The sequence below is a fragment of the Paroedura picta genome, chromosome 1, assembly GCF_049243985.1.
Source record: "Paroedura picta isolate Pp20150507F chromosome 1, Ppicta_v3.0, whole genome shotgun sequence".
Lineage (NCBI taxonomy): Eukaryota > Metazoa > Chordata > Lepidosauria > Squamata > Gekkonidae > Paroedura > Paroedura picta.
The window spans coordinates 183,593,042-183,604,078 of NC_135369.1; positions in this window are offsets into that span (position 1 = coordinate 183,593,042).

The window sequence follows — 11,037 nt, forward strand, 5'->3', positions numbered from 1 at the left end:
GAAAGTCTTCTGTACGTGGTTAGGGTAGTTCAGAAGGGGGGAGGAAGCCAAGCCTCTATCTTTCTTTTCTAGAAGGGGGGGGGGAAAGGAGCCAAGCAAGGAGCCTCTTTCTTTTCTTAGAGGGGAGGGGGAGAGGATCAAAAATGGCAGAGGAGGGAGGAAACCCCACCCCATCTTTCCAAAATAAAATCCTGCCGCGCAGTCAAAGATGCTGAGCTCTGACTTCAAATTTTCCCCACACTTCTGGGTCAAAACGAGCTGTTCTCACTCCCATTCAACCTCACAGAAAGGCTACTCTTTATTGAAATGACTGCAGCGTGGAATAGCAAGTCTCCTCTTCACCACGCTGACCACCGAAATAAAATCTGTCTGTAGCTAGCAAATACTTATCGCTGCGGACTCCTCTTTCCCAGTGGCCATCTGGATTCCACTTTGGGCTTTGCGCTCTAGGCAGATTGCTTTAATCTGTTTCCATTCCCATTCCAAGAACACCATTTGTATGTTGTCCAGATTGGAAATGTTAACTTGACACCCCTGGCCAAGATGAGCCTTTTCACTCCCAGTGGCAGGTTTCCAACGAGCTGCCAACGGAGCATTAATGCTAGAATGTTTCTCTTTGTTTCCTAAGAAAAAGTGCGCACAAGGAATGCCAGAGTTTCTTCTGGCTGTAAACCTTCAGATTCTTTAAACATTCTTGTGTGTTTGTGCGTGTTATGAGCCGGCTTGGTGTGGTGGTTAAGAGCAGAAGCTTCTAATCTGGAGAGCTGGGCTTGATTCCCCACTTCCTCCTCCACATGCAGCCAGCTGGGTGACCTTGGGCTTGTCACAGCTCTCTTAGGGCTGATCTCACAGCACAGTTCCGTCAGAATTCTCTCAGCCCCATCTACCTCACAGGATGTCTGTTGAGGAGACAGAAAGAGAAGCTGATTGTAAGGCACTTTGGGACTCCTTCGGGTAGTGAAAAGTGGGCTATAACAACCCGCTTCTTCTTCGATGTCAAATAACTGCCAATTTATGGTGACCCAATGAATTATTGTCCTCCAAAATGTCCCATCCTTCGCAACCTTGCTTGGCTCTTGCAAACTGAGGGCTTTGGCTGTCTTGACTGAGCCCATCCATCTGCTGTTGAGTCTTCCTGTTTTCCTGCTGCCTTTTACTTTTCCTTCTACTTTTCCTAACATAATTGTCTTTTCCAGTGAGTCTTGCCTTCTCACGATTTGACCAAAGTACCATAGCCCCAGGTTTGTCAATTTGCTTCTAGGGAGAGTTCAGGTTTAATTTGGTCTAGAACCCACTTATTTGTCATTTTGGTGATCTGTGGGATCCATAAAACTCTCCTCTAACACCACACTTCACAGAAGTCAACTTTCCACCAGCTTCCTACATAGTCCAACTTTCACAGCTATACATAGTTATGGGGAATACCATGGCATGAATTATCTTGATTCTGAATGCCAGCGGTACAGACTTATGCTTAAGAATCTTTTCTAGCTCCTTCATGTCTGTCCAATATTCTTAGATTGCTTAAACTCTACACAACATAGGTTAAAAGCAGCTTCTAGCATATTTTAAAATTAATGTACTTATTCTATTCTTATTTATTTATAAATTTGATTTATAAGCTGCCTATCCAACAGGTTAAAGTTAATTTATACTACACTTTTCTCCTAGATAGGGAGCCCATGAAAACTTGTTGAGGTAGATTATGCTGAAATTCTGTGATTGGGCCCAAGGCTGCTCTGTAAACTTTCATGGTGCAAGTGGAGATTTGAATCTGGTTCCCTCAGATCCTAGTTTGACACTCTCACCATCCTACCATGCTGGCTCTAATATGGATGACCTTTCCAAGCTAGTATTTGGAGGGAGACTTCATTTTCTATGCACAAATTAATAGTTTCCTTCCTTTGTGCATGCACTAGAGCAGTTGTCCCCAACCTTTCTGAGGTTGGGGACCGGCAGGGCATCGGGGCATGGCCCGCGGCCTGCGCGGGCCATGCCCACGTATCGGCCGCGCCCGCGGGCCGCGCCCGCGCATTGGGCCGTGCATTGGGCCGCGCCCACGCATTGGGCCGCACTCGCGGGCCATGCCCGCAGGCCGCACCCACACATTGGGCCGCACCCACACAGGCGCGGCCGGCCCTGATTCCCTCTCCCCGCCCTCCCGCAGTAAGAAGCTTCCCGGGCCGCAAGCTTGCGGCCTGGGGAGTTTTTTACTGCGGGGGGGGGGCGGGGAGAGGGAGCCGGGCCGCGGCCCGCAGGTTGGGGACCACTGCACTAGAGATCAATATTTACACAAACTGAAGAAATATGCACTTATGCTTTCATAAAAAGACACACAAATATATGTTTGGTTCCTCCAGTGACTGCTGAAGGAAGGTGCTTGCACAGTGAATGCTATTTTACCTTAGAGAGAATTAATTATCCCCATATATCTTTAAAAAAAAAAGATTTTAAATTTTTCTGCCAACTTCGGAAGCAACACATATTTCTAGTGGGGAAAATTCTGGTTTGGCCCCCATTTGTAGATTTAGGTATCCGCAGAGGGGAGCCAAAGTAGAGAAATAGATATATAGACAGCTAAGAACCCAGCCCTGAATATACATAGCATGAAGATTCATTTATCACAGAGCAATGACCCTCATTTTTAGAGTTTTCTCAAGGAGTTCAGGCTCCACTCTTTTAGGGCACAGCTTGTATAAAGTACACGTTCTAGGCTTATGAATGCAGTCCTTGACTAAACACACAAAAGGGATTCCTTAGGGATTATATGAAGGAGATTGCTATTACTTCCAGCAATACAATTTATGGTTCCTGAAAGAATATTATACTTTGGGCTGTCTTCCGTAATTGAAATAAAAGAAGTTGTGCTCCATCCTGCGATTCGGCATCAGGGATGTTATGGAGCAGGAAAGGGTGTGTTTCATGTACTCCATGCGAGTAATTTCCAATAAAACATTTCCTTCCCTTACGCTTCTTCGGTAGCAGGAGGAAATCTGAGGCGAGGAAAGCAGTAAGGCTGGCATCCTGAGAGCATATCATTCGAGAACGGGAAAATATCTCCCCCGACTGTTTTTTTAAGACCTAACTTGTCTGCTAGGGGGAAAACAAAAGCAGACGGAGACCGTTTCCGCAGTTGTAACTTGTTGGCGCATTCCCCCCATGTTGAACTCTGGATGCAGGCCCCAAATTTGCACCTGGCATTCTGCATTTGTGGTTTTCTCCTGCACCAGCCAGGAGTCTATTCATGGTTTGAATTTTGTACTTCTGTTAGGAGAATGGGTGTTTCCTTCTCCTGCCCTGCCTCACCTCCCTTTTTTAAAAAAACTGAGCATGTGCCATAACGCAATCGTGTCCTAATGCATGCAAACAGGAAAATGCCCACCCTTTTTCAGTCCCCCTTGGCTTATTCTCATAGAATCATAGAGTTGGAAGGGACTCCTGGGTCATCTAGTCCAACCCCCTGCACTATGCAAGACACTCACAACCCTATCGCTCATCCACTGTAACCTGCCTCCCCCTTGAGCCTTCACAGAATCAGCCTCTCCGTCAGATGGCTGTCCAGCCTCTGTTTAAAAATTTCCAAAGATGGGGAACCCACCATCTCCCAAGGAAGCCTGTTCAATGGAGAAACCGCTCTGTCAGGAACTTCTTCCGGATGTTGAGACGGAATTTCCTTTGGATTAATTTCATCCCATCAGTTCTGGTCCGTCCCTCCGTGGCAAGAGAGAACAACTCTGCTCCATCCTCGATATGGCACCCTTTTAAATACTTGAAGATGGTTCTCAGATCCCCTCTCAGTTGCCTCCTCTCCAGGCTAAACAGACCAAGCTCCCCCAACCTTTCTTCATAAGTCTTGGTCTCCAAACCCCTCACCATCTTTGTTGCCCTAATCTGGACACTCTCCAGTTTGTCTACATCCCTCTTCAACTGGGGTGCCCAAAACTGAACACAGTGCTCCAAGTGAGGCCGAACCAGAGCAGAGTAAAGCGGTACCATCTTCTCTCTGCAGCTGTCACTACTAGCAAAGGAAAGGGCAACAGGCACCCAGGGCTCGGGGAAGGACAGCTAAGATCAGGGGAGAGACGAGAGCATGGCTGCCATAACGAGCTCATGCTATAAGGTAGTCAAAAGAAAGAAAAATTTAAAAAATGCACCCTCCTGTCCCTTGATTCCCATGTAGCTCCAATCGCTTAAGCGAGGGGGGTTGGTGCGTTGATGTTCGCCCAGTCACTGCGCATGCAGGAAGACAAAGCATGTTGGCTGGCATTGCACATTTGTTTTCCGGCATGAAATTTACAAAGTGCCCCTTTGCACCTTCAATCATAAGGCGTGTTTAGATGTTGGAGGGGGAGACGGGGAGGCAGTGCGTGTGTGTGGTGCTTATGCTACTGAAGATTAGTGTTATAATGCGATCATGTTCAAAATAAGAAAAATACAGTGTGGAGGGGAGAGGAGGAGGGCGGAGGGCAGTAGGAGAGACAGACGATTGGTTGGAGTTGAAGTATTGTCCTTGGAGGCGGGAAAGGGAAGAGGAAGCCACCTCATTTCCTTTAAGCTTTCACTTCAGGGAACTACAAATTTCCTCCTAGGGGGTGGGGAGGAATCTGGTTTTCCCAGCATTCGCAAACTGTGGGGCAAAAAGGGCTGTGCCTGAATCACAACATTTTGTGTGTGAAATGTCTGTAATTCCTCAGAGTTTTAAGACGGCCGTAAGCCTAAGTCACCAAGCCAGGATACAATCAGTCACTCACATGGGGCTTTTATAACCCCTCTGTGCTTTGTTGTTTCTCAAAGACGGGAAAAGCAGAGATGTTCTGTCTCACCTGGCAGGCAGGTGACATTTGGACTTCAGTCGGAATGAAAGATATTGGTCACATGCCTCAGCCAGCCCAGATCCACTCCTCAGTTTTCAAAAGATGTGATATTCCTAATGCTACTCCACTTCTGGTTTTAAAGTTGTATTCTGGGTTGTATTCTATTAATTGTTGTGTCTTAGGCTTTTTTTTTTTAAGGGGATTTGTATTTTACTTATTGTATCTTGTAACCTGCAACAAGCCAGCTTTGCCAAGAGTGGTGGGTAATACATTCAAACAAACAAATAAATATGATAATGATAACGATAACGATAACGATAACGATAACGACAACAACAACAACAACAACAACAATAATAAAAAGTTCAGAAGTTGCCCCTTGAAATTTCTCCAGGTTTTTCTCTCCTGAACCCTTCTTGTCTTCCTACCCCATGAAGAACAGAACTCATGCCTACACAAAACTAAGATAGAAAACATTCTTACATCTATCAGAAATGAAGACAAACCATTGCAGAAATCAGCTGAGCTGCAGATGCCTGCTATGTTTACAGTGTGTGTGTGTGTGTGTGTGTGTGTGTGTTTTGGGGGGGGGAGTTGGATCAGGTCAGAAATAACCAATAATTGATCTGTGGGTTCCGACCAATGACCACCCTGTTTTGCATCTTGTGTTTCTCCGTAGCCGCAACTGGAGGTTTGCAGTGGGAGAGGCCCAATCACACTGTTACCAACCTCTGTGTGGAGTTTCACAAAGGGCAGTCCTCTCACCCACATTATTCAACACCTACATGCCTTGAAAACTCAACATGGTCACCATCACTTGGTTGTGACGACGTGGTACCTTTCACCGCTACCGCAGGGGAGATGGCCTGATTCATATAGAATCACAGAATCATAGAGTTGGAAGGGGCCATACAGGCCATCTAGTCCAACCCCCTGCTCAACGCAGGATCAGCCCAAAGCATCCTAAAGCATCCAAGAAAAGTGTGCATCCAACCTTGGCTTGAAGACTGCCAGTGAGGGGGAGCTCACCACCTCCCTAGGCAACCTATATGATGCTCGTGGGGCAAGCAATGTGGCCCAAACAATTCTTCTTCATCTGGCCTCCCATTAAATTGGGCTTCAGTTGTCTAAAAACCCACACAAGATTTTTCCAAACGTTTAAAAGATTATTTCTTTTTTTTGGGGGGGGGGTACCAAAAAAGCAAACTGCAAACGGGCCTGAAGGAGAATATAGCCTGGAGATTTGTGCCACAAGTTAAGAAATTTCAGTAGACCAATCTGAAGTCTGCAAGAGGGCATTTGGACTCTTCATTTTCGGAAGAAAAGCGAGCAAGTGCTTTCGGAAGAGTTCTGGTTATCAGGGGGAAACAGTGAGTGTCTGCAGAAGGATAATGGGTCTTCAAAGAGTGATTGGGAACCAGGGAAATAATATCAAGCTTGCAGAGAGGAGTAGAAAACCCTGAACATTCGGTGCTTGAAGAAAGACTTCAGGAGTTTCAAAATGAAGCAGAGAGGCCCCGGGCTAATTTTCCCCCCAGCTGCTTTCTTTTTCCCCCCTCCCTGTTTGTTTAGTTGCTACAAATCAGATTTTGGAGCAATTAGTAAAATATCATGCAAATATTCCCTGTGTGACTTGCAATGAAGAACTTCAATTTAGCAGAGCATTTGTCTTCTCACTGTAAAATTCATCTGCTATTTGCATTAAACTAATCGCCGAAGACGAGGAGAGCTAAGTTACAGATTTTTTTATAACATATTTATGAAGCTATCATGGCCTACATTTTAGGGGGGAGGGGGCGATGTTTGGCTTAGCCATTCCGTTCCCCAGGAATATCTCTGAGCATCTTCAATTGCGTGCTGATTAGAAGCAGCTCGGCGGAGTACCATCATATAAGACAGTGGTTCTCAGCCTTCCTAATGCCGCGACCCTTTAATACAGTTCCTCCTGTTGTGGTGACCCCCAACCATAAAACCATGCAAGGGTTCTTTCATAGAAATTAAGCCGAAACTGACCAATGGCGTGATGATCCATTGTTATATAAATTGGTTTTTTTCCCCTGGGGTTTCTCAGTTCGGTTCTGCCTCTTGTCCCACCATGCCGATCTCCCTCTTTTCCGCCGCTCCAGACAGATGAACATTGAACTGTGCCTGGAGCGCCTGGCGGGAGTCTGTGCTGCGCTGGGGGCACTGCTGGAGCGGCTGGCAGCTGAGCGCGGGCGCCTGCAGGAGGAGCAGCGACAGTGGCAGTGCCCCCCTCCCAGCCAAGCTGCTCGCCCTGCCGCGACCCCTGTGAAAGGGTCGTTCAACCCCCAAAGGGGTCCCATCCCCCAGGTTGAAAACCGCTGATATAAGAGATTCAGCTGGATCCATACTTTCAACAGGAGAAGGGAATACTATCCTTATACTACCTAGAATTGCCAGCCTCCAGGTAGAAGAAGAAGAGTTGGAATGGAAGCCAGTTCCCAGTTGGGGACAAGGGATTGCTCACTTTGGAACCCTTCTCCTGCTACCATAAAGCTTTATCGAAAGATCAGAACTTCGTCCCTGATGTGCCTGCGCAAATCCTGAGTCATGTTCGTATGTTGTGTTTACTTTTGGCTTCTGCCCTTCCAGCTCTCGGGAAGCTCACCCCCCTTCCCTTGCTGGCTGGTCCAACAGACCTGGAAATGCTAAGAGTTGGTAATTATATCCTGCTTTTCTCTACTCAAAGGAGTCTCCGAGTGGCTTACAATCACGTGCCTCTCCTTACCTTGTGAGGTAGGTGGGCCAAAAGAGTTTGGAGAGTACTGGAACTGGCCCAAGGTCACCCAGCAGGCTGCATGTGGAGGAGGAGTGGGGAATCAAACCTTCTTCTTGCCCCTATTTTGGACATTGAAGCCTTCCCTGGCAGGCCATTGTTATTTGCTGTCCTGCATTTGTATCCCCTACATTTGATCTTCTAAGACAGTGGTCCCCAACCTGCGGGCCGTGGCCCGTTGCCGGGCCGCAAAGGCCATGGCGCCGGGCCGCGGCTCCCTCTCCCCGCCCCCCCCCGCAGTAAAAAACTTCCCAGGCCGCAAGCTTGCGGCCTGGGAAGCTTCTTACTGCGAGAGGGCGGGGAGAGGGAATCAGGGCCGGGCCGCGCCCGCGCGGCCCGCAGGTGCGGCCCGATCCACGGGTGCGGCCCGCGGGCGCGGCCAGGCGCGGCTCGTGGGCGTGGCCCGCGCGGTCCCTGCGGGCGCGGCCCAATGCCCTGCCGGTCCCCAGCCTAATAAAGGTTGGGGACCACTGTTCTAAGATAGAGGGATCAATGGAAGTGGTTGATTCCCTACCTTGTAGCCGAGACAATTAAGGCAGGAGAAGAAAGGCTGCATATCTCCTCTGAAGTTCCCATGGGTTCTTAGGATCCATGGACCTCAGGTTGGGAATCCCTGTCCTAGACTCTATGGCAATCCACAGTGTCTGCTCTCCAAAGCTACCATGCAGAGGAACTGATCTCTGCAGTCTGAAGATGCAATTTTGGGAGAACTCTAGGCCCAGCCTAAAGACTGGCAAGACTAGAGTGCCATAGTCCAGTAAATCTATCTTTAGAACTGCAGCAGAACAAATTTAGAATCCAGTGACCCCTTTAAGGCCAACAAAGTTTTATTGAAGATATGAGTTTTGAAGAAACAAACATATGAGCTTTCATGAACCTCTGAGGAATCCGTGTATCTGAGGAAGTGTGCATGCACATGAAAACTCATCCCTTGAATAAAAGGTAAAGGTATCCCCTGTGCAAGCACCGAGTCATGTCTGACCCTTGGGGTGACGCCCTCTAGCGTTTTCATGGCAGACTCAATACGGGGTGTTTTGCCATTCTCTTCCCCAGTCATTACCGTTTACCCCCCAGCAAGCTGGGTACTCATTTTACCCACCTTGGAAGGATGGAAGGCTGAGTCAACCTTGAGCCGGCTGCTGGGATTGAACTCCCAGCCTCATGGGCAAAAGTTTCAGATGGCTGCCTTACCACTCTGCGCCACAAGAGGCATCCCTTGAATACCGGGATTTAAATCGGTTTTAAAGGTGCCACTGAATTTGTTCTGCTGCTTTAGACCAACATGGCTACCCACTTGAATTTAGAGCAGCAGATTGCACTTTTGCGAAGAAAGCAAAGTAGAAAGCAAAGGTTAATGCACTGTCGAAGGACAGAGAATCACATGGCTTAGCAACATCCCCGAAGGGCACTTCTCTGTTCATATAAGCAGCCGACAACATACTTACTAACTTCAAACCAAAGCTCTAGTTTGTATAATTGCTTCAAAGCCGATGGGCGGCATGGATAGTCTGCTCGGGCTGCATGCTTAATGAATTTGTAGTCAAACAGGGGAGAACATACATAAACAGAAGATCTGGTAGGAAAACATATCGCTTGCCAGCAGAGTCCTAGGAACTCAAACGCTCCATTACATTATTTGTTTTAGGAGTGCTGAAGGAAACGATAATTTATACTTTCAGTGGAATCAACTGCAGATGTTTTTCCTTTTCGATTATGCAGAGTATTTATGACATTGACAATTCTCTCTGTGGTTTAAGAGAGGCAGCTGAGTAGTGTTGGAGAGGGGCTGGGCAGTCCGACTCAAAGAGCAATGACGGACAAAACTGGGCCAGATTTGTCTCAGGACAAGGGTTTACAGCAGCAGGCGGGAACTCTAGAGCCAAGATGGTGTCAGACAAGGATCTGGGTAGGGCTGCCAGGTCCCCCTGACCACTGGCGAGGGGTAGGAAGTTAGGGTGGCCAGATCTAGTTTGGGAAAGTTCTGGAGATTTGGGTGGAGACTGAGGATAAGAATCTCAGTGGGTTTAATGCCATAGAATCCACCCCCTAAAGTAGCCATTTTCTCCATGGGAACTTATCTCTACAGTCTGGAGATGAATTGTAATTCTGGGGGTTCCCCAGGTCCCACCCTGAGGCTTGCATCCCTTTGGTGGAGCCTGGGGAGTAGGAGGACCTCAGTGGGGTATAAGGTAGAGTTGCCAGATCCTGGTTGGGAAATACCTGGGAATTTGGGGGATGGAGCTGAGGAGGTATGGGGAGAGGAAAGACTTCAATGGGATATAATGTCATAGAGGCCACCCCCAAGCACCTACTTCCTCCAGGGAAGCTGCTCTCTGGAGTTCAGAGAAGGGCTCCTGGAGGCTGGTTTGAGTCCCCACTCTGCCACAGAAGCTGGCTGGTGAACTTGAGTCTGAGCCAGCCTTCTTATCCTCGAGGAGCCATGTCACATTTGGCCAAGATCCCACTTGCCAAGCCTCTAGGACATTCCTGTTGGTCTCTACTTGGCTGATGCATAAGGCAGCGATCTATTGCACACAGTACACAGATGATAAATATAATCTCAGGGAACCTGCCACCTTTTATTGAGTCAGATAATGTCAGCGGCACATTGTCCGTGATGTATGATTGGATAAACCAGAACATAAAGGTCAAACCTCATGACAAAACTGATCACAATAGATATGGATATACCTGTTGCAGGACCCAGGAATGAAGATTCATCTACTTTCCGGGCAGAGCCACAGTGACCATATCAACCCCAAATACAGTTGCCAGCCTTCAGGTGGGTTTCGAACAGAGAAAGAGGGAACCTATCCCAAGGCTATATGACTGTAATATGTAATTATACCAAAATGTCCCCAGTACCGTAAGCCAATGGCCTATTTATACTATTAGATGGAAATATTAGGTAGAAATAACCTTTCACAGTGGAAAGTTTTCATAATAATTATTGTAGGAGGACACAGGAGATCCCCATTTTGACAACCCTCATATAAAATGTGGTGATGAGGATAATAATAACATTTCTTGTTATTGCCTGTTCTTCTCTGGTTGACTCTGGGTGGATAACATCAAACAAAATTTCCATGTAAGAGTTATTCAATGTTCAATGTAAACTGCCCAGAGCCGCAAGGAATGGGCAGTATAGAAATACAAACAAACACACAAACAAACAAACAAACAAATAACCTGCCCTTCAAAATAAAGCAAGAGGAAGGAACGGAAAGAGGAAAATTGGGAAATCCAAAGAGATCACAGCTTCCATATATCCCCAGAATATATATAAATAAATAATAACACAAACCCAATTACTACAGCTCCCATATGTTCCACTTAATTAATTCAGTGAAATTCAACCTTAAATGAACCTTTCTTCCCCTCCATCCCAACTCAGTGAGAACCAATATAATGTAATGGCACCCTAAT